The sequence below is a fragment of the Symphalangus syndactylus genome, chromosome 10, assembly GCF_028878055.3.
Source record: "Symphalangus syndactylus isolate Jambi chromosome 10, NHGRI_mSymSyn1-v2.1_pri, whole genome shotgun sequence".
NCBI lineage: Eukaryota > Metazoa > Chordata > Mammalia > Primates > Hylobatidae > Symphalangus > Symphalangus syndactylus.
The window spans coordinates 51,081,045-51,100,406 of NC_072432.2; the positions used below are offsets into that span (position 1 = coordinate 51,081,045).

The following is a 19,362-nucleotide window of genomic DNA, read 5'->3' on the forward strand; positions in this document are numbered from 1 at the left end:
GACAGAATCTTGTGAGGAAGATAAAAACAAAAACAGTTTAAATGCCATAATAAAAGGTTGTATCTTTGAGAAATGGGAGACCATTACTGCCTGAGGGTGAGAGAGGAGGTTTCATGGAAGAGGTGACTGAATCCATAGTTTAACAGCATTTGATGTTCTGAACCTCTCCTCCCCACCTGCTCTTCCCTTGGCCAAGAGAGGACTCTCCTGGGTTCTGTCAGCTTCTTTATCAGCTCCATCTCAACCTCCTTATTAAACCTTCTCTGCTACTTAGTTCCCACTAAGTTGCTACGTAGTTCAAGTTCCTGAGCACTCTCATCTGTTGGGAAATCTCATGCACAATTGTGATTCATTTTCTACTGAATAAATTGTGTCTTAAGCCCAGACCTTCCCCAGTGAACTCTAGACGTAGAGAAGCAATTGCCCACTTAACATCTCCACTTGCCAGGATTTTCACAGGCATTTCAAACCTGGACTACTAAAAAGGAACTTGTACCACTCAGTCTTTCCCATCTTTCAGCATCTCCCAGTGACAAAACTAATGATTAAGAATTGTTCTTGAGTCTTCTGTTTCATGCATCCAACCTACCTATCTTTTCTCATTGTTTACAAAAAAAAAAAAACAAAAAAAAATCCAGAGCCCACTGGATTCTCTCCAGCTCTCCCATGCACTACTTACTTCATATCCCCACAATGGGTTGCTTTGCTTCTCCTCCTGCCCATGTCCCACTAAACTCCATTCTCCATTTGACAAGCGACCTTTTAAAATCATATTAAACCACTAACATATTTAAAATAGTTTGATGGCTTCCCATTACCCTAAATATATGGTCAAATATCTTAGCATGGCTCACCAGATCACTTCCTGACCTGGTGCTCTCTGCTCCAGCTACAGTGAACTTCATTCAGTTCCTCAAAAGGGCCCTATAATTTGCTTCTGTTTTGTTTTTTCTTTTCGCCCAAGTCTTCACAAGTATGGTTCCTTTATCTGGAACACACATCTCTCTTTTATCCATTCCTCCACCCAATTTTTTCAACTCTAAACATACATCAATGTTCTGCCTAACTGCCTCTTCCAAGAAGTCTTCTCTGATTAGTCCTCCAATCTATGCTGAAGTACTACTCCTATATGTTCCTATAAAACCCTGTATTTCCCTGATAGCACTGACAGACGAAGAGATGGACTGATGAAGCAGGGATGGGAGGAAGGAATAGTATATGCCAAGGTACAGTACTTGAATGACAAAAGCCTGTATATGGAATTGAGAGATCTTCTATAAAGCAAGGCACCAAGATTGGTAGAAAGACAGTAGTGATGGGAGACTTGAAAAACAAGCTGAGGCCCAGAGGATAAAGGGCTTGAATGCCACACTAAGGGAATCAAACTCTAACGTGTAGGCGATATGGTACCCTGGAAGTTTTTAACTAGAGAAGCAAAAGGAATGTATGGGAAACTTCCCCATATAAGGAAGTCTCTCCTAATTATTATGGAACGGAAGAGGAGGAATGATTAAATTAGAATGGGGGATAATGGCTTACCTCTGGAGAAGCAGAGGAAGATGCCCATGCACTACAATCAACAAATCCTAAAGGCTCAACCAGCAGACTGACTGAGCCAAGTAACTCTTAAGGAGTCAAAAATGTCCATTAGCCTAGTAATGATACTATGATTTTTTTTCTTGTGAGCCATCTTGGAGCAAATATCTTCAAAACATACACAATATTTCTGCTTTTGGGGGAGCTACAGTGCTTTCCTGGTTTGAAAATGCAAATGTTGGAATTACCCATTGGGGGATGGTGAAGCCACTATGAAAGATTATACAGAGAAAATCCATAGTATAAAAAGAAAGCAAGTCAGGGATAGAGATTTGAGGAATGCTAACTTTTATCAAGCAAGATAAAAGGAAGTTTGGTGAGAAATTGAGAGGGCCTCATCAGAATCGCAAGGCACACGAGCCAGGATGTGTTTCAGAAATCAGAGAAGAGGAAGGATTGACTGCACCGCACACAAAATTCAATATATATCACTCTGCACACAGTAAGTGCTGAGCATTTACTGAAGTGCAAAATATACTGTAGTACCTCCATTTAGGGTGTGGGTATGTGTGTGGGTGTGTAAGATGCATATTTCTCAGATTATCAAGTCATTATCTCACTGTAGAAGCTACCACCTTGCACGTATCCCAGAACTTAAAAAAAAAAAAAAAGAAACTAACTACCACCCTGGGGAAGTGGGGAGAATATAGCACACCAAAAACCACATTCAATCCCTGAATCAATGGATGTCAGCTCTGAGTTCTCTTAAAAAGAAACTAAAAATACTTTATTTCATACATATCATTACCCTCCAATTTTCTGAATTGGGAAGTTTAATGCATCTTGTCTTCATTAAGGAGAAACCTTGCTGAAGTGTGAAAAGGCATTAGTATGAGAAGGTCATGTGAGTGGGTGTGAGGGACAGGGGTGCAATGAATTGAGCAATGACAAGCAGTGATGGGGGAGAAAAGGCCTTGGGAGAAGGGAAGGCGTATGCAAATACCCATGGGCTGCAATCAGCAAATCCAAAGCCTCAACCAGCAGACTGACTGAGCTAAGTAACTCTTAAGGAGTCAAAAATGCCCATTAGCCTAATAATGATACTATCAATTTTTTTTTTTTCTGTGAGCCATCTTGGAGCAAATATCTTCAAAACACAGACAATACTCTTGGGTTTTTTGGCTACAATGCTTTCCTAGATATAGACTTAGAATGCAAAATGAAGAGGGGGAATTCCCTCTATGGGCTATACCCTTCTCTTTTGCTAATAGGTGGATAAGAGAAAAGGCTTAGTAAGTGTGTGTAGAAACTGAACATTAATGCAAACCAAACACCCTGGTTAAAACAGACAAAAACACTGCTGTGAGAAAACATTGACAAATTAGCCGAAAAGTGAAATACAGGTAACTTGTAGGCACCATTGGCTCTAAGGCTTGCCTGTACTTTCAAGCAATCTGTTTTTAAAAGGTCAATGAAGACAAATAGGTAGCGGTAAATCACCGTTTACATAATTCTGAAGACTTTATATGGATGCCTTAAAATGTATTTTTTAACAGTTGAGTCAATAACGCGTAATTGTCTTAACAGTTACAGACTTTCACGGCAACACTAAATTAACCCATTAGTAACAGAGTAAGAACTTTGGGTTGTTTTTCTAAGAAAGGTCAAATACCCATTATAACCACCCTCCACATCAGCACTCCTCCATCTCTCTATGACAGCAACAATAACTCCAATAGAGGCAAACTCAAATCACTCATTAATTGCTGGTTATTTGCAAAACACAGAGATATTGCTGAAGGATTAAATAGGTCTTTGGTATTAAAGACGTTTACAACTCAGACGGATATATAAGATGGAGGAAAATAATTACTAAATGTTTTATTAGTCTGTGTCTAATCAGGAGAGAGAAACCATACAATAATGCGAACAGAAATTTAATATTTAAAAATATTAAGCTATGATAGAGGAAACAATAAAGATGTATAGAACAGTCGGGCGCAGTGGCTCAGGCCTGTAATCCCAGCACTTTGGGAGGCCGAGGCAGGTGGATCACCTGAGGTTGGGAGTTCAAGACCAGCCTGACCAACATGGAGAAACCCTCTCTCTACTAAAATTACAAAATTAGCCGGGCATAGTGGTGCATGCCTGTAATCCCAGCTACTCGGGATCTGAGGCAGGAGAATTGCTTGAACCCAGGAGGCAGAGGTTGCGGTAAGCAGAGGTTGCACCATCGCACTCCAGCCTGGGCAACAAGAGTGAAACTCCATCTCAAAAAAAAAAAAAAAAAGATGTATAGAACGACCCAGGCGGCTGGGTGCGGTGGCTGACACCTATAATCCCAGCACTTTGGGAGGCCAAGGCAGGCGGATCATGAGGTCATGAGATTGAGACCATCCTGGCCAACATGGTGAAACCCCATCTTTACTAAAAATAAAAAAAATCAGCTGAGTGGTGGTGCGCACCTGCAATCCCAGCTACTCGGGAGACTGAGGCAGGAGAATGGCTTGAACCCGGGAGGCAGAGATTGCAGTGAGCCAAGATCACACCATTGCACTCTAGCCTGGTGACAGAGCGAGACTCCGTCTCAAAAAAAAAAAAAAAAAAAAAACCAAAAGAACAACCCAGGCATGGTGGTTCATGCCTGTAATCCCAGCACTTTGGGAGGCCAAGACAGGAGGACTGCTTGAGGCCAGGAGTTCAGAACCAGCTTGGGCAACATGGTGAGATCTCAGGTCTACAAAAAAATTAAATTTAAAAAAAAAACAGTCTAGTCATGGTGGCTCACACCTGTAATCATAGCATTTGGGAGGCCAAGGTGGGAAGATCACTTGAGCCCAGGAGATTGAGGCTGTAGTGAACTGTGATTGTGCAACGCTGCACTCCAGCCTGGACAACAGAGACACTGTCTCAAAAAAGAAAAAAGAAATGAAAAGGTGGTATTTCAGTTGAACCTTAAAGGATGACTAAGATATCAATAGACTGAGGAGCTGGGAAAGGGAGAAAAAACTCATTCCAGGTTGAGAAAACAGTTTCATTATTAACCCTGAGATCACTGGCAAACCACTTAACCCCTTTAAACTTCAAATGGAACTATCTGCCTGACCTACCCTATAAGATCTTTATAAGGTTAAAATGCAATACCAGACTAGGAATAAGCTTTTTAAAAAGTTTAAAGCTTTAGATGAAAAAGAGTAGATGGTAATACCTGCACATAGTAACCTGAACGCAAGCTGTAATGTGAACTTCCTGTGGACTAATCTACCTCCGTCCCAGTTCCTTCCCTCCCCCATGGTACCAGTTTTTCTTCCCATCCCCTCTCCCTAGTTCCTAGTTGACACTTTTGACATCAAAGGCTCTCCACAAAGTCTTTGATGAATGAATACTGGATTATCTTAAGAACAGAGAACTTCCATTAAAAATCAAACTAACCTGAAGGAAATATATGATTTCTATTTACTTAACCTAAAAGGGTAAAAAGTATTATTAAATGAATACCTAGTTTCTTTACACATAGTTATCTATGCTTTTTTTTGTTTTTTTGTTTTGTTTTGTTTTTGAGATGGAGTCTCACTCTGTCACCCAGGCTGGAGTACAGTCGTGCGATCTCAGCTCACTGTAACCTCCGCCTCCCAGGTTCGAGCAATTCTCGTGCCTCAGCCTCTCAAGTAGCTGGGATTACAGGTGCGTGCCAGCACGCCTGGCTAATTTTTGTATCTCCTGAAAAGATGATGTTTCACCATGTTGCCCAGGCTGGTCTCGAACTCCTGGCCTCAAGTGATCCACCCACCTCAGCCTCTCAAAGTGCTGAGTTTTACAGGCATAAGCCACCGTGCCTGGCCTATACTTATCTTCATGTGTATCCTAAACTATATCTTAAAGTAATATTTTAGTAGGAAATATGAAATGAGAATTTTATTGAGAAATTAATTCATAGTGTCACCTACCATTTCAAATTACCCAAACTCTTAATAAGTTCCAGAGTAACAAAAATCAGACTCATCATCACTTGAACCCACAGTTGGCAGGAACACGTGATTACACAGTTCACATACAGTGCCAGTCGCTGGTCCCAGACAACGCTTCAGAGTTGGGTCTCAGAGCATGGGAAGGCTGCTTTCCCTATATTGCCCAGTGGAACCCAAACTTTTAAGCCTCAGGTGTTCTATGAACATCATGAAGTTCAAATTCTCCACACCCTAAATGCTGAAATTATCAAAGACAAATCACAGAAAGGGAAGAAAATTAATATTTATGAAATGTCAATTGAGTACCAAGCATTCCATGGGCTTTAAATAAATGTATATATTTAGTCCTCATTATTACCCTTATTTTACAAATGAGAGAACTAGAGTTTGGAGAGGTTAAGAAAATTGCCCAGCATTACCTGTCTCGTGGGGATACAATTCAAACCCAGATCTAACTGATTTCAAAGCAAACTCTCTCTTAATTAGGCTGCCTCTCCAGGTGAAAATTTAGTGGCAGGGTCCCAGTGAGCCTGTAAGAAGTGTTCTACTCACCGGAGTCACTACTCCAGGTTGAGGACATGAGACAGAAAAAAAAAAAAAAAAATGAAACAATAACTTTTCCAAATATCCTCCTATCTCACCTCATGCATACCCTTTGCTCTCAACTCCCTGGCTTTGTCCTTTACAAGCTATTGAGGAACACATTTTTAAAAATATATATTTTAGACAAATAAAATATAGTCTCCACTCTCATTTATTGAATACCATGTCCTACTGGAAAATTAAACCTCCGTTCTTAAAGGACAATTTCATATCTCGTTTACCAAGTGCTCTGCGGGGGACAGTAAGCCTCTGCCGGATGTTGAAAGATAATCTAAAACGAGAACTGCTACAACTTCTAACCGTTGAGAGGTTGATTTATTAACAGGGCAGCCACCTGACATCTGTGCAATGCTGTAACAGACCACAAAGTGCACTGAGAGAGCACACATCATCTCACTGCGGCGATGAAAAGGGCTCTGAGAGGCAAACTGGGGAGATTCTAATTTAGGATGGGAACCACCTCCATTCCTTAATTTTTTTTTTTTTTTTGGTAACTAATCTTTTCATCTTTTTCCTGCCATATGGCTCACTAGTGACCCCTATCCCATCACCCGGCCTCCCCTTCCCACACCCCCACTATGCCCCAGTGCAAAGAAATCAGCTTTGTTCCTTCACTGGAAAAGATGCACGTTTCTCTGACTACTGTAGCCATGCTGAAACTATCTCCCAGGAACAACTTTTTATCTCATTCATGTCAAAAAAGAAGAGTCAGCTAGACTCTGTGGTCCAAGACTCAGAGTTTTAAACCAGAGCTCAGAAAGTATATCCCTGCCACCAGCTTCTACAAAGACAAAAAGGGAACAAGGACTTGAGGGTCCGGTGATGGAAGGAAGCTAACCACTGATGAGTATCTTTCTTTTCCCTTTTTCATCTGTAAAACATAACCTTATAGGGAGTTACGAGATTGAAAGCATGCCTATCAAATACTTAGCACAGGTCTCATCTGGTCACTGCACTTATTAAATTAAATATTTTCGTGGCTATCTGTACTCATGAAGGCAGGGTTAACTGGTGGTGTCTCCCACATTCTCACCATTCTGATATCAAAGGGAAATGGAAGACCTTCAATACTCTTATCTGTAGTTGGAAACATTTCATCTGGAGGATACCTTCTCTCTGTCAACCATCCAGCGATGCTGTGCTCCTTGCCAGCTGTGACCTCTGCTCCTTTCTCAAGTCTTACAACTTGCTTGGAAGATAGGCTCAGAAGGTGATTACTAAATATGTGGAAAGTCAGTAAATACATTAGAATTCTTGGGTGCCCAGTGCCTTACCAGTTCCACTCAGGTTACAAAGGGCAGTCTCTGACCTCCAGTTGTTTAAAATCTGGTTAGGGCTTGGACTGACTGCAACAGAGGAGCCAAGTGGAAAAACAGCAAGAGATAAAGCTTGGTGGGGAGCTGACTACACAACGAGAGTTTACTGAAGGTGGGCCTTAACTGCAGGCTGAATTTAGGCAGCAGTTTGCAATCTTAATCCCATAAAATGTTGTACTATTTTTAGTAGCGTTGCTTTCAACACCATAAAGTATGCACATACTTTAGTTTTGGTTAAAGGTTTTGATCATATTCAAAGCCTTGTAACTACACAAATATAAAGAAATACTATCTTTAAACTCTAAAACCACTGCCTTTGGACTTCTTTTACAAAGAGCTAAGAATTTACTTAAAAACAGACCTTTTTCTACACTGCACAGGAATAAAGGAGTTTTCCTCCTGATGTTGGGTGGGAAAAGGAGTAAAGGAGCCCTCAGTCTCCTGAGAGGAGCAGCACTCAGAAATTCTGCCCTGTTCCACTTTACCGTAACCAAAACGCAGCGGAACCCATTGCACTTCAATTCTCAACACATGCAGGATACCTGCAGGGCCGTCCTAGGCACAGCATTTTTCCAGTAGTGTTTGAGATTTGGGGTAAATCCCGGGTAACAGTGGCAGCTCCCTTGTAACCTTAACAAAGATCTTTTCCAGTGTGAACAGTCAAAATTCAAACGAAGAGCAGCCCCATGCTCACCACTAGGAAACCCTGTTTTCCTTTAATTAAAAAAAATGTAGAGGTCATCCCTCAGCTTTGTTTACAAGTAATGAGTCCAGCAGCCCCCATTTATCACCCCTGGAGATTCTTTTACACTTCGATGTGAAAAGAGTCAGGGCCCATTGTGATTTCAACTACTCCAACAGCAGTCCTTTCATTTGCAAAGGAGGCCCTGGCCCCCAGTTAGAACCAACTGTCAGAAAAAAAATTCATTGCCTTTCCTTCCAATTATTTATCAGAGACAGAGGAGAGAAGCTGGCTTTAAGACATCGCTCAAGAAAAGGTTCCCAGCACACCCCTAATGCATTCCTTACCTTCCCTGGTTCTTTCGGCCCAGAATGCCCCTTTCCCAAATTCCACAGCTCATGAAAGCCAACCTCTGCTTTCAAACCATCCCATCTGGAATGACTTTCTCCTTTAAGCTTTTACAGAAAACCCAAGTGGCCTAACATTACTTATCGTTTAGGTGTCCCTCCCTTAGGGCAAGGAAAGTACCAGCACTCTGACTTCCCTAACAGACACTCAACCATCCCAACAATGAGTTCAAAAGGCACCCGTTTTTCCCCCATCTCTACCAGTCTCTCACATTGGAAAAAAAATGAGTATTAAGGAACTTTAAAAGGGAATGAGGCTTTAAAGATTTATTCAACTATTTAAGAAGTGTGAAGCAGTAGACAAAAAGAAGGGACCCAATACAATAAAGAGGTTTCTTTTTTTAATGTAAACTTTTAAAATTAAAAATAACACACATTTTTAAAAGTGTAAAGCTCACATATAAATTTTCACAAAATGATATACTCTTGTAGCCAACACCCAGATCAAAACAGAATACCGGCACTCCTGGGCAATTTAACTATTTTATGCAAAAAGAGTTATCTTGACTCTAACCAAGCTTTTAGTGCTAACTTCCATTCTTCAGGAAATACATGGGATAGGTTGACAGTTTCTCAATCTCAGCACTATTGACATTAGAAACCAGGAAATTATTTGTGTTGGGGGCTATTCTGTGCATTGTAGATGTTTAATAGCATCCCTGGCCTCTACTCACTAGATTGTGATGACTAAAAATCTCTCTAGACATTGTCAAATGTCCCCTGGAAGAGAGGGAGACAAAATTGTCCTCCGTTGAGAACTACTGCTATATTGAAACAAGTTAAACACATTAATAGGAAACAAACAAATCCAAGAAGTAGGACATACATTCAACTGTTTCCTTAACTAGTAAATGCTCCCGGCTGGGCACGGTGGCTCACTCCTGTAATCCCAGCACTAAGGGAGGCCGAGATGGGCGGATCACCTGAGGTCAGGAGTTCGAGACCAGCCTGACCAACATGGAGAAACCCCGTCTCTACTAAAAATACAAAATTAGCCGGGCGTGGTGGCACATGCCTGTAATCCCAGCTACTAGGGAGGCTGAGGCAGGAGAATCGCTTGAACCTGGGAGGTGGAGGTTGCGGTGAGCCAAGATCATGCCACTGCACTCCAGCCTGGGCAACAAGAGTGAAACTCCAACTCAAAAAATAAATAAATAAATAAAAATAAAATGCTCCCACCCCACAAGTAAATAGAGTAAATACTGCTCTAGATTAAGACTCAAGAAACAAAACCTAATGCAATATGTGAACTTTGGTTTCCTTGAATCAGGATGAAGACAATTTTATTATTTATTATTTTACTTTTTTTTTTTGAAACACAGTCTTACTCTGTCACCCAGGCTGAAGTGCAGTGGCACAATCTCGGCTCACTGCAACCCCTGCCTCCTGGGTTCAAGCGATTCTCCTGCCTCAGCCTCCCGAGTAGTTGGGACTACAGGCATGTGCCACCACACCCAGCTAATTTTTTATTTTCAGTAGAGACAGGGTTTCACCATGTAGGTCAGGCTGGTCTCGAACTCCTGACCCTCAGGTGATTTACCCGCCGTGGCCTCCCAAAATGCTGGAATTACAGGCATGAGCCACCGCACCCGGCTAAAAACAATTTTAAAAGACATTTTAAAACAATCTAGAAAGTTTGGGGCCGGGCACGGTGACTCACGCCTGTAATCCCAGCACTTTGGGAGGCTGAGGTGGGCAGATCATTTGAGGTCAGGAGTTTGAGACCAACCTGGTTAACATGGTGAAACCCTGTTTCTACTAAAAATACAAAAAATTAGCCAGACGTGGTGATGTGCACCTGTAATCCCAGCTACTCGGGAGGCTGAGGCAGAAGAATCGCTTGAACCCGAGAGGTGGAAGTTGCAGTGAGCCCAGATTGCACCACTGCACTCCAGCTTGGGCAACAAGAGTGAAACTCCGTCTCAAAAAAAAAAAAAAAAAAAAAGTAAAAAAAAAAAGAAGATAATTCGGAGATAGAGTAGGTATTAGATGAATCCAAGATGTTAATTTTATTAGGTGTGAGACTGGTATGTATTTATGTAGGGAAATGTCCACATATTTTTAGACCTGCACATAAAGTATGAAGAAGTGAAATGGAATTTGCTTTAAAATAGTTCAGCAAAGAAAAAGAGTAAAAAGGATAGTTGTTTGTTGGTTTGTTTAAGTATGGCAAAATCAGGCTAGGCGCAGTGGCTCAGGGCTGGGCATGGTGGCTCACGCCTGTAATCCCAGAACTTTGGGAGGCTGAGGCGGGAGGATCACTGATGTCAGGAGTTTGAGACCAGCCTGGCCAACATGGTGAAACCCTGTCTCTACTAAAAATAAAAAATTAGCCAGGTGTGGTGGCATGCACCTGTAGTCCCAGATACTTGGGAGGCTGGGGCAGGAGAATTGCTTGAACCTAGGAGGCAGAGGTTGCAGTGAGCAGAGATCACAACACTGCACTCCAGCCTGGGTGACAGAGTGAGATTCCGTCTCAAGAAACAAGAAAAAAAAAATTTCCAACCAAAAATGAACTAGTTGCCCCAGCATTCCCCACAGTCTGATTCACATACTCAGGTATGAAGGTCTCTCCAGGCTTTTGCTTTCTCCAGTAAAATTAGGCTACTGATATGAATACCTTACAGAGCATAGAAAACATGACTCAGATTTTGAAATAATGGTTCCCCAGCTTCTGCAAAACAGGAGAAACTGGAACTGAAATACTCTTCTTCCTAAAGTAGGCTGACTACTATGGCTTCAGAAGAAAAGTACTGTTACAATGGAAGGCCTCCAGAAAGAAAAATGGTTCTTTCCCACATCAAGACAGTATAAAATTAGTATCCCTACAAAGACAATGTTATCCCCAGCAATTCAACTCAGTGTTCATCTTATCTACCACCTGGACCAAGTTTAGCACCTAAAATGATATAATGCCAAATGCCTGGACTAGTGTCCACTATACTGAAGGCACAAAATAATTATTAATATTAATTCATTCTCCAACTCTCAGCCTTAGCAGGGAGTTCAGGGCTAAAGACAGAGAGAAAAAGTACATGCAAATAAACAAAACTGACCCCTGGGCACAATGGCTTGTGAGCTTAGAATAAAGATGACTCCAAACAGAAACCTACCTTAGAGGCAAGCAATTCCTCTCCTAAACATCTGCCCAAAAGAAACAAAAACATGTGGAATATTGTTCATAAAAACAAAAATGTGGATACTACCTAAATGTCCATTAACTGATGAATAGTACAAAGATGGCACATCTATGCAATGGCATATTATTTAGCAATAAAAAGGACTGAAAAACTGATACATGCTGTAATATGGATGAATCTTGAAAATTTTATCCTAAGAAGCCAGTCACAAAAACTCACATATTGTATGATTGCACTTATATAAAATGTCCAGAATAGGCAAAATTATTGAGGATTAATAGTTACCTGGGGCTGGGAATTAAAATGGGATTAACTATAAACAGGTAGTTCCATCTAGATGAAAATGTTCTAAAGCTGGATTGTAATAATGGTTGCACAACTCAGTAAAGTTACTAAAAATTAAACTGTATACTTAAAACAGCATGTAAATTACACCTCAATAAAGTTATTTCTGTTGTTTTCTAAGATGACTATGCCACTTGTAGAAGAGTAAATACTATGTAGCAGTATCTTCTTGTATGCAAAATTTAGCTTTCCTTTTGGGAAATAATTAATTCCAAAAAAAATTTCCTCAGTTTTCAGAGGTAAGTCTGAATCCAAACTCTTTTAAACCCATCAAACTGAGTGACTTGTCTTAAACTACATATGACAATGACACATACTTATCAGTTAGCGATCATTTTCTAAAATGAAGGAAAACAAGGTGTTCTGTATAAGAAATATTATTGCACTTGTAAATCGGGCCAGAAACTAGTTCACTTGAAAATGCAGGAAACCTTATTTCCCCATTTCACAATTCCAGGTGTGGACTATTTACAATGCCCAGGGCAATCACTATTTCAGGAAAACATGGCCTACAGCCATTAAACTCTCTAGTAAGCATCTAGAAGTTTGGTCCTTGATTTACTTGCACAAAGATCTGTCCGTATAATAGGTGTTAATCTGTTGAACACCTTGTAGCTTCCTCAATAATTGAGAACTCTTCTTAATTAGGAGAGTTAAACATCATTTCAAACTCGAAAAGGAGAGCTTCCAGGGGCTACAGTATTCCATCCTATATGACTCAAGGTTCACAAAATCCAATCCCTCAAATCTTCCCAAAAACTGAAAAGCATCTCAACAAATCTCCTAAAACACTTCAGTACCCACTCTGAATGGCAGAAGACAATAAAATCATGTCCCACCCATTTGGTGGTATAGCCTGAAATGACATTTATTTCATTCTTATGGTTTACCTTAACATGTTTTCCCCTGTCCTCAAGTAAAAAATTTCCCAGAATATATCCCAACTTTACTCTCTGGCTTCAGTTACCTGGGCCCAATTTCAGAATAATGTAATTTAGCACAAACTTTGTAAAAATTAATTTTAGTTTCAAGATTCCAAGGAGAAAATGAGACATTTCAAGCAGTTCATACAAAAGAGTAAGAAGGGGAACATATTAGTGAAATGGCAAAAAGGCACATTCTCTCTTTCAATAAGGAAAAAGAAATTAGAAAGTCCAAGCAAAGCAAAAGCACTATTCAAAGATGAAGCAATTTAAAATCTGACATTAATTTGAACAATTTATTCAGTAAATGATAGTTCATTAGTCCTAATCAATATGAACCTTCTGTTCAAGTGGTATTTGGGTTGATGTTGGAGGAGAAATAAAATCCTCGACACTATTTTCCTTCTCAACCAAAATAATGTAAATAATGCTTATTGGTTTTTCCACTTTTATTGTCATTTTAAAGACAAAGCTTGCAAGGGCACAAATAATCATAAAATAAAATATGCTATTAATCTGGAAATCTGGATAATTTAAAACCAAAAGCAGAAAGAATAGCTGGAGGGTAGATAACAGGAGGTGGAACAAAGAGTAAGGATAATTACATTATCATCTTAGACCACGAGAAGTTGATGGGAAAAGAATGTAAAAGGTAAAGTGATTACATAAGTAATATACTAATATAAAATATATGATAAACATTTAAATATACTGAACAGAATAAAAATACAGCATGGGCTTGAACTGCACAAGTCCATTGACATGTGGATTGTCTTCCGCTTCAGAGACATTAAGACTTTCCTCTTTTACTCAGCATGAAGAGGATGAGAATGAAGACCTTTATGATGATCCACCTTCACTTAATGAACAGTAAATACATTTTATCTTAAGATTTTTTTGAGACAGGGTCTTGCTCTGTCACCTAGGCTGGAGTGCAGTGGTGCAATCTCAGCTCACCACAGCCTTCACCTCCCGGGCTCAAGCAATCCTCCCACCTCAGGCCTTTACCCCACCCGGACCCCTGTCAGTAGTTGGGACTACAGGTGGCTAATTTTTGTATTTTTTGTAGAGACAGGGTTTAACCACGTTGCCCAGGCTGGTCTCGAATGAATTCCTGGACTCAAGCAGTCTGCCCACCTCAGCTTCTCAAATTGCTGGGATTACAGGCATGAGCCACCATGCCTAGCCATGATTTTAATAATATTTTCTTTTCTCTAGCTTACTTTATTGTAAGAATACAGTACTTGATACATATCGAAATATGTGCTAATCAGCTGTTTATGTTATTCATAAGGCTTCCAGTCAACTGTAGGCTAATTACTAGTTAAGCTTTTAGGGAGCCAAAAGTCATGTAGATTTTTGACCCCTAAACCTCACAGTGTTTGAAGGTCAACTAATACAAACATCAAAATGAATAGAAACTTTATAAAGGAGTATATACTGTATGATTATATTTAAATCAAATTGAAAAGCAGACAAAACAAATGCAGGGCATTAGAAGTCTGAACAGTGATGACTTTTAAGGGAGGCAGTAGCTGAAAGGGGAAAGGAGAGGAGTTCTAGACAGCTGGTCTTGATCTGTTACACAAGTGTGTTCACTTTATGAAAATGCACTAAACTAGGCCAGGCGCGGTGGCTCACACCTGTAATCCCAGCACTTTGAGAGGCTGAGGCAGGTAGATCACCTAAGGTCAGGAGTTCGAGCCCAGCCTGGCCAACATGGTGAAACCCTGCCTCTACTAAAAACGTACAAAAATTAGCTGGGTGTGGTGGTAGTGCGCCAGCTACTCGGGAGGCTGAAGCAGGAGAATCGCTTGAACCCAGGAGGTGGAGGTTCCAGCGAGCCGAGATCGCGCCATTGCATTCCAGCCTGGGCGACAAGAGCAAAACTCCGTCTCAAAAAAAAAAAAGAAAAAAGAAAAGAAAATGCACTAAACTGTACTAATAATGTCTGCCTTTTTCAGTCTGTTAGACTCCAATAACAATTTTTAGAAAGAACTAGTAAAAAGGGGGAGGGAAGGAAGGTGAAGAAATATAAGTGAGCTCAAATTCAACAGTGTCAAGTGCTGATAAATCTGGAAGTCACAGAATAAGCTTATTATTTGTAAGAACTAAAACAAATATTGTCTTTGCACGTTACATTAATATTCTGTCCACGCTTATGACTTTTGATAGCCCTGAGCAAAGTAAGGGTTCACGTTCAGACTTCAATTTAGTTTGAATGATTAGAGCTGCGTACTCAATACACATCTGTTTCCTTTGCAAATATATCCTAGTCCTGGACCAGTTCCACATGAATTTAATGGTTTTTTCTGGGCAACTAAAAGATTAAATACCTATCATGATTAAACATTTAAACAAGTGAGCTACTGGTGTGTATTAAAAATAGAGCTTTTTAAAGGATATCCCCAAACTTACCACTTGTACTAGGTACTAAAATTAAAAGGAGCATATTGAGGAGGTGAGGAGCTAGAAATTATGATAAAAGTAACAAATAATAAAAACAGCTCTGTAATTGCTAGAATGTTACTATAAGGGGCAGTTACCCATCCAAACTTAGTAACTAGCAAAACCAAAAAAAATTATGTAATAGAATATAAAGCATCTTTTTTTTTTTGCTGGGTGCCGTGGCTCACGCCTGTAATCCTAGCACTTTGGGAGGCCGAAGACGGGGGCAGGGAGCGGGGTAGGGGGGCGGAACACAAGGTCAGGAGTTTGAGACCAGCCTGGACAATATGGTGAAACCACATTTCCACTAAAAAAAAAAAAAAAAAAAAAAAAATACAAAAATTAGCTGGGCGTGGTGGTGGGTGCCTGTAGTCCCAGCTACTCAGGAGGCTGAGGCAGGAGAAATGCTTGAACCCGGGAGGCGGAGGGGCCAAGATCACGCCACTGCACTCCAGCCTGGGCAACAGTGAGACTCCATCTCAAAAAAAAGTTTTTTGTTTTTTTTTTTTTGACTTTAAGTTCTGGGATACATGTGCAGAACATGCAGGTTTGTTACATACATGTGCAGAACATGCAGGTTTGTTACCTACAAGTGCAGAACATACAGATTTGTTACCTACATGTGCAGAACATGCAGGTTTGTTACCTACATGTGCAGAACATGCAGGTTTGTTACCCACATGTGCAGAACATGCAGGTTGTATACACATGCCGTGGTGGCTTGCTGTACCTCTCAACCCATCATTTAGGTTTTAAGCTAAAACATCTTTTTAATCATGCCAATGATAATACTTTTACCTACTATAATTGATTCATTTACCAGAAATAACACAGGAACCAACGTCAATAACTAAACCTTTTTGAAAAATCACCTCCACGAAAATCTTACAATTAAAATTTAAAATTTCTTCAGCTCCTTAAATTTTCACCAGTCTGATATCTACATTCTTATAGGACGTTTTAATAGCCTACAGCAGTCAACTCTAACTGATGAATTCAAAGGGATTCCAATCAAAATGCCAATCATAATTTTTCTAGAAAGTGATGAATGACTTCAGAGTACACTGAGAAGCATGAGAACGAACAGCTACGAAAATTCTAAAAATGAGAATTACAAAGAATCTGCCTCAATATTAAGACATATAAAGATACAGTGAAACAATATGCCACAGTTGCCAAAAGACACATCAATGGAGCAAAAGACGGCCCAACAACAGACCCAAGACTGTGATAAAATTTATACACAGCATTCGTATCTGTGGAGAAAAGACAAGTGATTTAATAACGATGAAACAATTGTTTAGCTTTTTGCCTTAAAAAAAAAAAAAAAAAAAAAAAACGGTTCCTGACCAGGTGTGGTGGCTCACGCCTGTAATCCCAGCACTTTGGGAGGCCAAGGCAGGCAGATCATGAGGTCAAGAGATTGAGACCATCCTGGCCAACACGGTGAAACCCCGTCTCTACTAAAAATACAAAAATTAGCTGGGCATGGTTGTGTGTGCCTGTAGTCCCAGCTACTCAGGAGGCTGAGACAGGAGAATTGCTTGAACCTGGAGGTGGAGGTTGTAGTGAGCCAAGATCGTGCCACTGCACTCCAGCCTGGTGACAGAGCGAGACTCCGTCTCAAAAAAAAAAAAAAAAAAAAGAAAAGAAAAAGAAAAAAAAAAGTTCCCTAACATCCCTCATCTTTACCTTTTCCTATTAATATGAAATGTACAATATATATTCAAGTTAACTACATATGGATCAAAATACTAAAAAGTCAAAGATGTAAAATGGGTTGCAAGTTAAGAGGGTCAAGCAGCTAACTAAATGTGTGAATCTGGCTGTGCAGAGAACTGTAACGAATTGAAAAGCATCAGTGCTTTCTCAACTTTTTTTTTTTTTTAAACATCAAGTCTCTGGGGCAAACGGACAAAGCAGATGTCTGCAGGAGGAAATTAGATAGGAGCTCTGGCTGACCTTTAGGCTAGGGGGGGAAAGATCAACATCGTGGCACACCTGAAAAACATTTGATGGCACACCAGTTGGGAAGTTCTGAATTAGAAAGCCTGTGTTCTGCTTAAAAGAGCCGAAGCTATTCAATTTTGTCTGAGCATTGCTACACAGCAACGCAAGCCCAGGGTTGCTAAATCTTAAATTTTTCATGAGAAGATAGAAGATTGTTATGTAAAAAGCATTGGCAGATAATTTCTTTCAGAATTCTGTGACAGGCCAACCAAAACCCATATGTTGACCAGATCTGTCCCACAGTCCACCAGCTTACAAGTTCTGATTTAAATGCAAAAATGAAATTGTACAAGTGCCAGCAAAGAACACATGACATTATTTTCACAATCTTGGAGGAGGAAAGACCTTTCTAAGCACAATCAAGCCAGAACCCATAAAGGACAAGACATTTAACTACATAAAAATGTAAAACGTATGTGTAACCCAACATTATGAATAAACCTAAAGACAAATGACAACAGCTTTCCCCCAGGCTCTAACAAAATGTGAACTGCAGCAGCCAGGGTCAACTAGCTGTCTTCCCTTTGGTGAGGGGAGAGAGTAAACCAAGTTTAACAGCCCCACAATGATGACCAGGAATTGAATAATTTCCTAAATGAACCAGAAAGGGGGAGAAGTAGGAGAACATTTGGGAGGGTCCACAATTGCAGGCACCATCTTCTAGTCTGTTGCATTTTAAATATTAAATAAGTCTGAGTCTACATTTCTTATAATGTTTTTATTTTTATTTATTTATTTTTTTTTTTTGAGACAGAGTCTCGCTCTGTGGCCCAGGCTGGAGTGAGTGCAGTGGCGTGATCTCAGCTCACTGCAAGCTCCGCCTCCCAGGTTCATGCCATTCTCCTGCCTCAGCCTCCTGGGTAGCTGGGACTACAGGCGCCCGCCATTGCGCCCGGCTAAATTTTTGTATTTTTGGTAGAGACGGGGTTTCATCGTTTTAGCCAGGATGGTCTCGATCTCCTGACCTCGTGATCCGCCCACCTTGGCCTCCCAAAGTGCTGGGATTACAGGCGTGAGCCACTGCGCCTGGCCTAATGTTTTTATTTTTTAGACTAGTGAAATGCAGTAGCAAGAAGGGGGGAAAAGAATTCTATTATAAATAGAAATTATGGCTGGGCACAGTGGCTCACGCCTGTAATCCCAGCACTTTGGGAGGCCAAGGCAAGTGGATCACCTGAGGTCAGGAATTCGGGGCCAGCCTGCCAACATGGTGAAACCCCGTCTCTACCAAAAATTAGCCAGGTGTGGTGGCATGCACCTGTAGTCCCAGCTACTTGGGAGGCTGAGGCAGGGGAATCACTTGAACCCGGGAGGCGGAGGTTGCAGTGAGCCAAGATCATGGCACTGCACTCCAGCCTGGGCAACGAGAGCGAAACTTTGTCTCAAAAAATAATAATAATAATTAATAAACAGAAATTATTATAAAAGTAACAATAAAAACAACTCTGTAATTGCTAGAATGTTACTACGAGAGGTAGTAGTAACATTTAAAAACATTTAATATGTTTTTGGCATGGCACAGAGGCTCACGCCTATAATTCCAGCACTTTGGGAGGCCGAGGCAGGGGGATCACCTGAGGTCAGGGGTTCAAGACCAGCCTGGTCAACATGGTGAATCCCAGCTACTTGGGAGGCTGAGGCAGGAGAATCGCTTGAACCTGGGAGGTGGAGGTTGCGGTCAACTGAGGTCACACCACTGCACTCCAGCCTGGGAAACAGACTGAGACTCCATCTCAAAAAAAAAAAAAAATTATATTTTTGAATAGCTAATAGTTTAAATAAAAACTAATCAGTGATAATTCTTTCTGAATGTCAAATGAGTTATTATTTAAAACGGCTTCAAAATATTAATATGATCCCCTCAATCAACACTGATCAATTACTGTATGCAAGAAGGCACTAAATTGTGTGTGCAGAGTTGGAGGAAGAGATGTGAAAAGGGCAAAATATAAATATGAAGGAATTCCCTCCTTCACAGCTTTCA

General features: G+C 40.5%; 1 protein-coding gene across 5 annotated transcripts in view; it reads right to left on the reverse strand.

The window, feature by feature from the left end:
- The window catches only part of AFF1 (ALF transcription elongation factor 1), a 209,231-nt gene that overhangs the window by 175,114 nt on the left and 14,755 nt on the right, over positions 1 to 19,362 (reverse strand). The gene's annotated exons all lie outside the window — the stretch shown is intronic.